This window comes from Schistocerca serialis, chromosome 7 (assembly GCF_023864345.2).
Source record: "Schistocerca serialis cubense isolate TAMUIC-IGC-003099 chromosome 7, iqSchSeri2.2, whole genome shotgun sequence".
Taxonomy (NCBI): domain Eukaryota; kingdom Metazoa; phylum Arthropoda; class Insecta; order Orthoptera; family Acrididae; genus Schistocerca; species Schistocerca serialis.
Window position 1 is genome coordinate 422044345 of NC_064644.1, and position 12929 is coordinate 422057273.

A 12929-nucleotide genomic window follows, 5' to 3' on the forward strand; every position below is an offset into this window, starting at 1 on the left:
TCCTACCCTATCCTGTGCAAGCTTCTTCATTTCCTAATACCTACTGCAACCTACATCCTTCTGATTTTGCTTAGTGTATTCACCGCAAAGTTTTTATTTCTTCTCCATGGATTTTAATACCTACTCCGAATTGTTCTTTTGTTTCCTTTACTGCTTGCGCAGTATACAGATTGAATAACATCGGGGAGAGGCTACAACCCTGTCTCACTCCCCTCCCAACCACTGCTTCCCTTTCATGCCCCTCGACTCATATAACTGCCATCTGCTTTCTGTACAAATTGTAAATAGCCTTTCGCTCCCTGTATTTTACCCCTGCCACCTTTAGAATTTGAAAGAGAGTATTCTAGTCAACATTTTCAAAAGCTTTCTGCCCGACGTTGTTGCCTTTAAATTCTTTATGAAACCACCACTTCCTACAGGCGTAAGTATCGTCACAGTTCAGGTAGCTAAGACCGAGGAATCGACATCGTAGCGGCATCCATAAGTTTTTCGGCGATTCTGGCTCGTATACACTGGGGTGACAAAAGTCATGGGACATCTCCTAACATCGTGTCGGACCTTCTTTTGCCCAACGTAGTGCAGCAACTCCTCGTGGCATGGACTCAAAAGTCGTTGAAAGTCCCTTGCAGAAATATTTAGCCATGCTGCCTCTATAGCCGTCCATGATTGCGACACTGTTGCCGGTGCTGAATGTTCTGCACGAGCTGACCTCGCGATTATGTCCAATAAATGTCCGATGGGATTCATGTCCGGTGACCTGGGTGGCCAGATCATTCCCTCGAATTGTTTAGAATGTTCTTCAAACCAATCGCGAACAACTGCGGCCCGAAGAAATTCCATAGTTGTTTGGGAGCATGACTTCGACGAATGGCTGCAAATGGTCTCCAAGTAGTCGAACATCCACAGGACCCAGTCTCTTCCATGTAAACACAGCCCAAACCATTTTGGAGCCAGCACCAGCTTGCACAGTACCTTGTCGACAACTTGGGTCCATAGCTTCTTGGGGTCTGCGCCACACTCGAACCCTACTATCTGCCCTTACCAACTGAAATCGGGACTCATCTGACCAGGCCATGGATTTCCAGTTGTCTAGGGTCCAATCGATATTGTCACGACCCCAGGAGAGGCGCTGCAGGCGATATCGTGCTGTTATTTTTTATTTATTTATTTATTGTTCCGTGGGACCACATTAAGGAGAAGTCTCCATGGTCATGGAACGAGTCAATACACGAAATTATAACACGATAGTAGAAGCAGATAAAACCAAATACAAGAAACGTATTCAGGCGACAATTCGTAAGTTTAAATAAAGAAAATCAACAATGTAACACTGGAATTTGCTTAATGTTTCAGCTCTTCCAGGAGCTCCTCGACAGAATAGAAGGAGTGAGCCATGAGGAAACTCTTCAGTTTAGACTTAAAAGCGTTTGGGCTACTGCTAAGCTTTTTGAGTCCTTGTGGTAGCTTATTGAAAATGGATGCAGCAGAATAGTGCACTCCTTTCTGCACAAGAGTCAAAGAAGTGCATTCCACATGCAGATTTGATTTCTGCCTAGTATTAACTGAGTGAAAGCTGCTAACTCTTGGGAATAAGCTGATATTGCTAACAACAAACGACATTAAAGAAAATATATACTGTAAGGGCAATGTCAGAATTCCCAGAATATTGAATAGGGGTAGACAAGAGGTTCTCGAACTTACACCACATATAGCTCGAACAGCCCGTTTTTGAGCCAAAAATACCCTTTTTGAATCAGAAGAATTACCCCAAAAAATAATACCATACGACATAAGCGTGTGAAAATATGCGAAGGACCTCTGTCGGTCGTATTGCTGCCATAGTCCAATAATGCCAAATTTCGCCGCACTGTCCTAACGGACCCGGTCGTCGTACGTCCCACACTGATTTCTGCACTTATTTCACGCAGCGTTGCCTGTCTGTTAGCACTGACAATTCTACGCAATCGTCACTGCTCTCGGTCGTTAAGCGAAAGCCATCGGCCGCTGCGTTCTCCTTGACACTGTGGATCTCTGATATTTAATTCCCTAATCATTTTCGGAATGAAATGTCCTATGCGTCTAGTTCAAACTACCATTCCACCTTTAGTATGTCAATTTCCGTCGTGCGGCCACAATCAGGTCGAAAGCATTTTCACGTGAATCATCTGAGTACAAATGTCAGCTCCACGAATGCACTGCTCTTTTACACCTTCTGTACACGATACCACCACTATCTGTATATGTGCTAATCGTTTTCTCACGAATCTTGTCACCTTAGTGTACTGCGTGTATTGCATCATTACGTGTTGAAACAGTATTATTATAGCTCTTGTTATAATTCCACATAGGTGAAATTCAGGCCCAATCACATACTGACTTAATCGAAAAGTTAACATTTCAAATATATTTATAGTAACTAGGATAGTATTTCATACTGAAGGTCAGTGGATGCTTGTTATCGCACATGCACAATTATCTAGCGAATTACTCGTTAGCGGCCTGATGTTTACTGGGCTGTTTATGTTTCTGTTATCGTATACTTTCACCCGCTGCAGTGTTCGCTATTCGTTACGATGCACACTGTACACGTAGGAGCTCAGTAAAACAAGAACAGGAGTAACTTGGACGAAACTTCCAATTAGTACAGTCTCAAATTTGGATAAATGCAAGATAACGTGTGTCGCCATGAAACAAAAGGCGCTGCACACACATTCCAGGAAGGCTCTGCCCGATAACAGTAGCTGGACCGATATAAATAAAATGCTGTTGACTAGTATTAGTTGGATTTATTGTCGGTACGAAATTTAGCGAGCAGACGATACAGTACTTAGCCCGTCTAAGATGTCAATAAATAAGATAATTTAAAACTTATGAGTAACTTTTTAGCGATCGTTAAGTGGGTTTTCACATTCGTTTTTGTAGATGCAGACATACTATCCAGTGTTGCCTGGTAAGTAAAGTTGACAGCGACCAGAAAGCACTCAATACCAGTTCATGTCAGATTTCTATCGATCCAGTTACACCCAAGAGTTTTCTAAGACCGAGCTTTTAGCAGTATTATTTGAGTAAAACAACAACGACATGATTTTGGACTCCATTATCTCGATTAAATGCACCAATACGTGCTGTTGCCCCTCCACATTCTGAACTTCATTTAGCACTTAGGTAAATGGCGTCAGAATATGTTAGGACACCTGATACATTGGTGTACAAATGCAGATGTAATCTGGACGTTACACACATGTTTCCGAGTTATCTGAACTTACTGCTCACTTGAAAATGGGCATAGAAGTGAGACATGTAGACTTTTATCTGATAAGTGAAATAAAATAAAGGAACATTCTCAGTTAGGAATTTATTTTATTGCTCTGTAAATGCTACTGTTTGTTTGCGACTTTGTGTGTGAGTGTGCGTCTGTGTTATGTCATACATCTAAAGGTTTGGGGGTTGACCCACTGGGTTTGATGATATTCTTCTGGCATTTATCGATACTTTCATTTCTAGCTATGCTTTGTGTGAGATTTGCGAAATGCGCTTTTTTCGGGTATGTAACACACCATCATGCTTCAACAGAACTCAATTGTAGCATTTCTCTCTCTCTCTCTCTCTCTCGCCCGTCTCAGTGCTATAGTGGCCTCCTTGATATCATTTTGTAACTTTTATTCTTAATTGATGCTTGATCATATGTGAAACCTCATAGTCAATACAATGGTACTATGTCCTCCCGATTACATCGCTACTATTCTTTTTCCTGCTTGTGTGTAAATCTTAAATGCAGAATACATCCCAATTAATGAGCCAGATTTGGGCTCCTTCCACTGTTATTTTTGTGGTACGACCGTTCTTTTTCACCTACAGCCCCATGACAAGCTTTCATTACGCGGTTTATGTAGATATGAATGCAACCAGTCGCTTTCTGAACGTGATATAATTTATTATACCATTAACTAATTTCCGAGCCATGTTCAAAATCAGATGCAAGTATTTCTGTAATACCTCCTTCTGATATTAAGCCTGCAGTGACCCGAAGACTAGTTACTGGTACAAAAAATCGTACCAAATTCAAAAAGTGAGGGTTGCATAGAGTCAGACACTTTGAATTGCACTTGTTAGGGGAAATGATGGGCAGACGAGTGTCTAGTAAAACTCTCTTGAGTTCAAACCTGGTGGTGGTGGTGGTGGTGGTGGTGGTGGTGGTGGTGGTGGTGGTGGTGGATAGGGGTGGTAATGACAGCTTTTCAACTGACAACGTCGTGATTTCGGTTGTGATGATGGTAATAATCAATATTCTTTCAGATTTCTGTTTTGGATTAGATGGCTGCAGCGATTCCATTGATGAGCAATTATTGTTGTTATTGTTCTTATGGCGGTCATTTTGTTAATCGTTGTTGCCACTGGTATACGATCGCATGATAGTTTCTTGAGTTATGGAGTTTTGTTAGTGTTTCTATTCTGATGGTATGCTTTATGACCACCTGCTTAAGAGCTTGTTTGTTCGTCTTTGGAAGAAATACATCTTTGATTCTGCGTATCAGGGATTCGGCAGTTTGTTGGTGGGTTTTTTGGAAGTATGTGGCATTAGATGTCTACTCACAGGTCATGTAAATAACGGGCCGCTCATTTGCGACCCAAATGGTTCCCGTAGGATTTCCATCAGGCGAATTTGGTCGCAGAGACATCAACGTGAGTTCACTGTAACGCTCCTCAAACCACTGTAGCACGGTTGTGGTTCCGAGACACTGACAGTTATACTGCCGAAAGATGACATCGCAGTCGGGGAAGACATCAAGCACGAAGTGATGCAGGTGGTCCGCAGCTGTCAGCGTGTCGTTTATTACTACCAGAGGTCCCATGCAAGTGCAGGAGGATCTCTCCCATAGCCTAATACGACAACCACCATCCTGCATCCGTGGCAGGTTGCACGTTTCGAGCCGCAGTTCACCTCGATGACAGACTACCATCGACCCAGTACAGCAAAAATGTGAGCCGACACGTTTCCATTGATCGACGGTCGAATCCCGACGGTCCCATGGCCATTACAGCCGTAACTGACGATGTCGTTGGGTTGCCAAGTGAACGCGTGGTAGAGGTCTATTGTGGAGCTCCATGTCCAACAATGTACGATGAAAGGTGTGCTCCGAAACGCTTGTGAATGCACCAGCATTGTTCTCTTTCGGCACAGATGCCAGAGATCAGCGTCTATCCAACTTTATAGAGCAGACAAGCCGCCGAACTCCACGACGTGGACGTCCACCCATTTAGCGCCTAGTGGTAGTTTCACTGTCCTCCTACCTCTTCCCGTAGATGCTCACAACAGTAGCATGTGAACATTCGACCAGCTTTGTCGGTTTCGAGATACTCCGTTCACAGGTTCTGCGTAATAACAACCTGCCCTAAGTCGCTTATCTCAGTGGCTTTCCCCATTTACAGCCCGCATCTTCGTTAAGCCGTCGGCACACGGGCCATGCTGTCGAACGTTAACGTTGAGCGTGCCAAGTTCAACGTGCTGTTGAACGCTCAGGATCGATGCGACTTGTGCATGGGGTACGTGGGCTCCAACGTGGTATACGCGATCGCAACGCACTCCAGCGGCAGTTGAGGGATGTTTCCAGTTCGTAAATCACACTGTTTACTCAACGGTCGCGCGTAAAATTCCCACGTTAGCTCTATTAAAACGCACATTTCCTCCATCGTCCTGGAAAAGGAAAGTACCATGTCCAATCAGTAAGGTCACAGGCTTATAAAAGTTCCATTACAAACAGTGCATTATAAATTTGGAATACTTCTCCGCATAAGAAACATTATTTCATCATTCCCACATTTTAGTAAAACCCCAAGGTCAGTCTTGATCACTGATCCTACGCAGTAGCAGAATCTTTGCAACATGTGAATTACGAAGCGTAAAAGAAAAAGGATCAAATTATCTTTATACAAGTAGCGTAAGCTCTCCTGTAGATTAAGGTAGATTAAGCCAATCGAACAAAGTCACCCCTCAAAAAAAAAGTGAACTTATATTTACATAACATCAAATATTATAGTATTTACTTACATTAAACTAATAGTAAAGTATCAGAACCTAATAAAAACGCGAATGTTAGGAAAAAAAATTTGGAAGCGTCAAAACGCGAACTACCGCCCCAACAAACAACTCAATACATGACAGTGACGCTACTCATTACGCTAAACCAACATCATCACGCCCCACATATCTAATCATATTATATTACCCCTTGCTGAAAACCTTAATCGTAGATATGTTACTAATTGAAATTTAATTATAACAAATTGTACCAAGAACAATGCGTTTTGGGTGGATCTTCAGTGTGTCGCTGCCTTCAAATAGCCTACTCCAATAATACGCAAGTTACAATAATTCTTTTGCCACGAATATGTTTCTCATTATTTTATTGGAACGAATCACACTGTTAACAACGGGTTTTCCAGTGATTCTCAATTTGCTGGTGCTCAGAAACGGCATATAATACATATAGGCTTGAAATGAATGCCAATATGGCGCCTCACAACTCTGTACTGAAGTCGACGGTGTGCGTGTGACGTAGGTGGCGTTGTGCCGTCTCATTGGTCAACGCTCAGACGCACGCTCAGAATATCTGACATGCCATATATTGCTCTGCACGTTCGGAAAGACTCCCAAACGTGCTATTCCACGCTATGACGTCAGAAACTCGGCACGCTCAACGCTCAACGTTCGGGTGCACGGTCCGTGTGCCGACGGCTTTAGGGTGATGCCCAGTCCGTGGCTGCTCCACTTGCATAATTCTGTTACCGCGCTACCAACGCCACCAGGCAGCATCCAGCATCGATATTACCGCATTTTGGATAGCCAAGGTCATCGTGGAACTAATCACTCTCTTTGCTTCTGCAACTGGTAGTTGCAGTGGTGGTGCTCGTGTGGGTTATGTAATTCCACGTACCGTACGGCAAACAGTTGTGGGGCGTAAATTTGATCACTAAACGAAGCTGACTGCATTGTGTACCCAGACACTAGTGGTGCGTTGTGTGTCAAGGTGTAACACGATGTAGGAACCAGACAAGAGACAAAATACGGAGCGCCGAAAGCGATCTAGTCGATGTCGCGCTGAGATAAGCCGCCAGACACACTTGACCTGGCCGATCATCAGCTGCTGTGTTGAGTCACTGAGAGAAAACAAGGTGGTCACGTGTGCTGCAGTGGTGTAACGCTCTTCTGCAACTGACGCCGCAGCTTACAAAACAAAGGTATCAGTCCGCGTTATGCACATATCTTATCAAACACGTCACGGAATGATCCGAACAAAGCCGCTGACTCGAATGAAGACTTTCATCGTCTAGGTCAGAGATAACAAGTGCTGTATCACGTTATCACACTGTGTCCTTTCCACGCACGGTCACGGCTAGTCGAGTCATGAGGTTGTGGGTATGTTGGTGGACGTCTTGTGTGCGTAATATGCTTTGTTTGGGATTCGCTGTGAATACTCTACACGTTCTCTCTTGTATCGCATAAATTTTATTTTAGTTTTTTTCTGTAGCCGCTCGGTGACTTCTACACTTTCATCTGCATCTGCACTCATAATCCTTAGGACAATCCACGGTGCTTGGCGGATACTTAGTGTGAAGTGTTTTTCTTGCTGTTGTAGGGATTTAAGCAGCTGCTAGCTCGCGCCTTGTAGTTGATGTTGATTCAGAACACTTCATGGATCTGTCGCCCGACGTCATATCTGATTTTTTTAAAAATTTTTTAATTTTTTTTTAGTCCGGCCGCCGTATAGTGATTCTGTTGAAGCAGAGGTCTTGGTAATCAGTGGGTCATTCCATGTACGAAAAAGCACGTCCACTACTTTCCTTTTTCGAATATATATTTCCTTGAATGGGTGTACAGATCATTATAGTGCCTCATGAACTATAGTAGAACACAACTTTTCATACGACACACGACTCGAAGGCTCAACACGACCAAGATTACAATATATTCTATTTGTCACAAAACCGTCTTGTTGTTTGTTTTCGTTCTTGGAGAGAGTGGTTGCTCCTTGACTGCAACCCACCGCTAACCAACGACGCCAAAATGTAAAAGACCCCGCCCACAGCAGGCTAAGCAGTTTGTCACACGTTGCCGTTTTCTTGTATTCCACACCTACCGTTTAATGTCTGCACATAGGAAAACAAACACCCGCGCACAGTATACGTTCCGCGACTCGCTCCCTACGTAATATTATTCTGTCACTATCATCTTTGCACTACACAACTAGTGTGAAACGTCGTTTGCCTAAACGGCATATAACACTGCAAGTGCACCACTGGCTGTTTCCATTCTCGTTCCATCCCCGAATGCATCAGAAAACGACTGCCGATAAGCCTTCGAATGTGGTTAAATCTCCCATTATATTTTCACGGAATTCTAGCTGGACGAATGCCGGAGGATGTAAAATGTTGCTTGGCTCTTCTTGGGACGTTCTCACTCAGAAAATTAACAGAAAACCACACCTTGATACGTAATAACCCCACTACAGTGATTACCACCTCAGCTGTAAGAGCGTCTCTGCTGTGCTTTCACGCTTACAAAGCGGACTCTTGACGAAACGTGCTCCTCTTCTTTAGATTTTTTCTATTAGCTCCATCACTTGGTTAGAGTCCCAGACACACGTGGTTGCACAAGAGTTTTCGAACAACCTACATTCGTGGGTGTACAACACTTACCACGGGTTCTTCCAATGAATATCAACCTGAAATCTTGCCTTTCTTACTATTAGTTTTATAGTGTTTCATTTCTTTTAGGTCCTCAGTTCTGTTTTTTAAATAAAATTTTTTCTTTTAAGTAACTTCCGTGTGGTTAAGCTACAACCAATAGTAAATGCTGAAGTTGGACTTTCCACAGGAAATAAGCATACTTGTTTCACAGTACTTTCATGAAATAATCTGGATTGATAATTCACAGAAACTACTCACGTGCTGGAAACACAGTGGTGGTCAACATCACTGAAATAGATCTTATAATTTAATGTTTCCCTGAGGCATTTAAGTCTCTTTTTATTATCTACGATAATGATCGAAGCAGACGAAATGAACTAAAATTTATGATGCAGCCGGGACTTGAAACCGGGTCTTGGTGCTTGCTAGGCAGAAATGCTAATCATTACACCACCACGACGATTAACATTGGTACACGAACTACCTAAGGTGGGTGCCCTGCCCAACACACACTTTAATTCATTTTTCCCTTACATATTGTCACTACTGCCAGGGCTCTCCGATAATCATTTCGTCTCAGGGCAACATTTAATTATAAGATCTATAGGATTACCAATGGCACAAGGGCGTCCCATTACGTCCAATGCTGGGGTGCTTGTCAATATTGGGGAGCCCTGGCAGTAGTAACAATATGTAAGGGAAAAATGAATTTAAGTTTGTGCTGGGGAGGGCACTCAGCTTAGGCAGTTTGTGCAACAATGTTGACCACCATACTGCGGTGGTGTAATGGTTAGCGTTTCTGCCTAGCAAGCAAGATCCGGGTTCGAGGCCCTGCCGCAGCACAAATTTTAATTCATTTCGCCTGCTTCGATCATTACTGAAATAAATAAAAACAGTGTGAACTTATATGGCTCTCGTGGGCAGTCGAGCATTGCAAAGGATGATCGTAAAATGTAGTATCCACGGAATGAGGCTGACAAACAAGGGAAACCATATTCATCTGAAAAAGACGATTAGTTAGCCTGTAGTTAGTTGTGTTGGTCGATTTGTGGTGTTCTGTAATTAAGTAAGTTATGTGCACCTCTTTGTAGCTATCGTGGTGTCTCACCTACTTACTCAGATAACTTCTTTTGTTAACTGTTATAGTGCTCTTTTTATACAGGGTGTTACAAAAAGGTACGGCCAAACTTTCAGGAAACATTCCTCACACACAAATAAAGAAAAGATGTTATGTGGACATGTGTCCGGAAACGCTTAATTTCCATGTTAGAGCTCATTTCAGTTTCGTTAGTATGTACTGTACTTCCTCGATTCACCGCCAGTTGGCCCAATTGAAGGAAGGTAATGTTGACTTCGGTGCTTGTGTTGACATGCGACTCACTACTCTACAGTACTAGCATCAAGCACATCAGTACGTAGGATCAACAGGTTAGTGTTCATCACGAACGTGGTTTTTCAGTCAGTGCAAGGTTTACAAATGCGGAGTTGGCAGATGCGCATTTGATGTATGGATTAGCACGGGGCAATAGCCGTGGCGCGATACGTTTGTATCGAGAAAGATTTCCAGATCGAAGATGTCCCGACAAGAAGACGTTCGAAGCAATTGATCGGCCTCTTAGGGAGCACGGAACATTCCAGTCTATGACTCGCGACTGGGGAAGACCTAGAACGACGAGGACACCTGCAATGGACGAGGCAATTCTTCGGGCAGTTGACGATAATCCTAATGTCAGCGTCAGAGAAGTTGCTGTTGTACAAGGTAACGTTGACCACGTCACTGTATGGAGAGTGCTACAGGAGAACCAGTTGTTTCCGTACCATGTACAGCGTGTGCAGGCACTATCAGCAGCTAATTGGCCTCCACGGGTGTCAATCTTCATTTCAGTGCAAATGTTCTCTTTACGGATGAGGCTTCATTCCAACGTGATCAAACTGTAAATTTTCACAATCAACATGTGTGGGCTGACGAGAATCCGCACGCAATTGTGCAATCACGTCTTCAACACAGATTTTCTGTGAACGTTTGGGCAGGCATTGTTGGTGATGTCTTGATTGGGCCCCATGTTCTTCCACCTACGCTCAGTGGAGCACGTTATCATGATTTCATACGGGATACTCTACCCGTGCTGCTAGAACATGTGCTTTTACAAGTACGACACAACATGTGGTTCATGCACGATGGAGCTCCTGCACATTTCAGTCGAAGTATTCGTACGCTTCTCAACAACAGATTCGGTGACCGACGGATTGGTAGAGGCGGACCAATTCCATGGCCTCCACGCCCTCCTCACCTCTACCCTCTTGACTTTCATTTATGGGGGCATTTGAAAGCTCTTGTCTACACAACCCCGGTACCAAATGTAGAGACTCTTCGTGCTCGTATTGTGGACGACTGTGATACAATACGCCATTCTCCAGGGCTGCATCAGCGCTTCAGGGATTCCATGCGACGGAGGGTGGATGCATGTATCCTCGCTAACGGAAGATATTTTGAACATTTCCTGTAACAAAGTGTTTGAAGTCACGCTGGTACGTTCTGTTGCTGTGTGTTTCCATTCCATGATTAATGTGATTTGAAGAGAAGTAATAAAATGAGCTCTAACATGGAAAGTAAGCGTTTCCGGACACATGTCCACATAACATATTTTCTTTCTTTGTGTGTGAGGAATGCTTCCTGAAAGTTTGGCTGTACCTTTTTGTAACACCCTGTATATGAATGCTTCAGTAAATTTTATTATTTTCTAAGCAGTAGAGGCCTACTACTCCACATGTGGTATGGAAGGTACTATTTTATGTTACTGGGCAGCAAATGGAAGTAGCTTGCGAGGTTAGAGTACCGCATGATAAGCTGTTCGGCAGTTTCCCAGCCTCTTATGGAAATAGGTTCTTTGGCACCCGAAATGTAAAAAGTGGAATGCTTCGTTCGTCCCGTACGCCCAAGATGGAGGATCGTGCGCTACGTTTAACGGACGTAAATCCTGGACAGCAACGAAACGCGCGAGCGGTACTTTATGAACAGCTGCTGTACTTTGTAAGGTGTCAGGCAAATCCAACACCTTCCATGAAAACCCTGACATGATAAGCAAATCCAGTAGCATGTCACATAGCTCCGAATAAATCGTGACATTAAATTAACCAAAAGTAATGCGAGTAACGAGTGAGCAAATGGAATACCACAGGCTAACACAAGAATGCCTAAATGCATGTCATACCTTCCCACCGTGAGACAGACGCAGTTCCGAGGGGAGAAACGAGAACAGAAGTCGAGAGCAGAACCGTGTTAAGCGAGAATGCCCTACGATAAGGGACGGGCACCCACGTCGCCAGCTAACCGCTACGACCACACCACCTGCAAGTTTTTAGCGTGAGACTTTTTCGCGTCTCTGTTACGTTAGGACCACCCCCCAGCCCATGTTAAAAGCTAGAGCCCTCCAGAAGAACAGTATAGATCTTACATTAACACTAAAGGACCACACCAGCTGCAAGTTTTAGCGTGAAATTTTTTCGCGCCTCTGTTACGTTGCAAACTTTAAAAACATTGCCCCACCACGAAAAGTATAACATTTCTCATTGGATAGACAGAATTTTTGTAGGTGGAGCTTAAGGTAAACATTGAGACACTGATTGGTCATACGAAAACACAGCCAGATAGTTTTTTTAAACCAACTTCGGTAAATTGTAGTAAGGAGAAGTTAGGAGAGAGTTGCTTCCGAGACGGAGAGGTGAGCGGAGCTGTGCTGTCCGCCGCCCCCTGACGAACACCGACAAGGTAATGAACGCACGCGATGCCGCATAACAGCGCATAAAGCTACACTCAGAACTGCAGAAGTCTCATCTGTTACACCCCTTTTTTGCGTAATACTAGTGTCGATCGTCAATTAAAGCTCATGGTGTTCACATTTGCCACTTGAAGTAAAAATCTGAACCGCGATGATTTTTCTGTTGGTTAGTTATTGAGAAGCAAGATCAGCCACTGTAATTTACAACAAGTTAGATAAGTAATTAAAGATAATTGAGGGTCACTGTAGACCATTTTGATAGTTTTCTCTCTTGTGAAACTTAATTTAAACCTAGATTATAGATGTGATATGGCATTGGTCATCCTTCAATCCATTGTAGAACTTGGAAACCCACTCAGGGAATATTCGTTAACATTTTTGTTGAACGCAGATGGTTTTTATCATCCTGTATTAAAACATTTCCTTTTATCAATAGTGCAATTTATAAACAATGTTTTGTGA

At 43.4% G+C, this 12929-nt stretch overlaps 1 protein-coding gene across 2 annotated transcripts in view; it reads right to left on the minus strand.

Moving 5' to 3' along the window:
* LOC126412846 (protein goliath) overlaps nt 1-12929 on the minus strand; it is a 662532-nt gene that overhangs the window by 623843 nt on the left and 25760 nt on the right. The gene's annotated exons all lie outside the window — the stretch shown is intronic.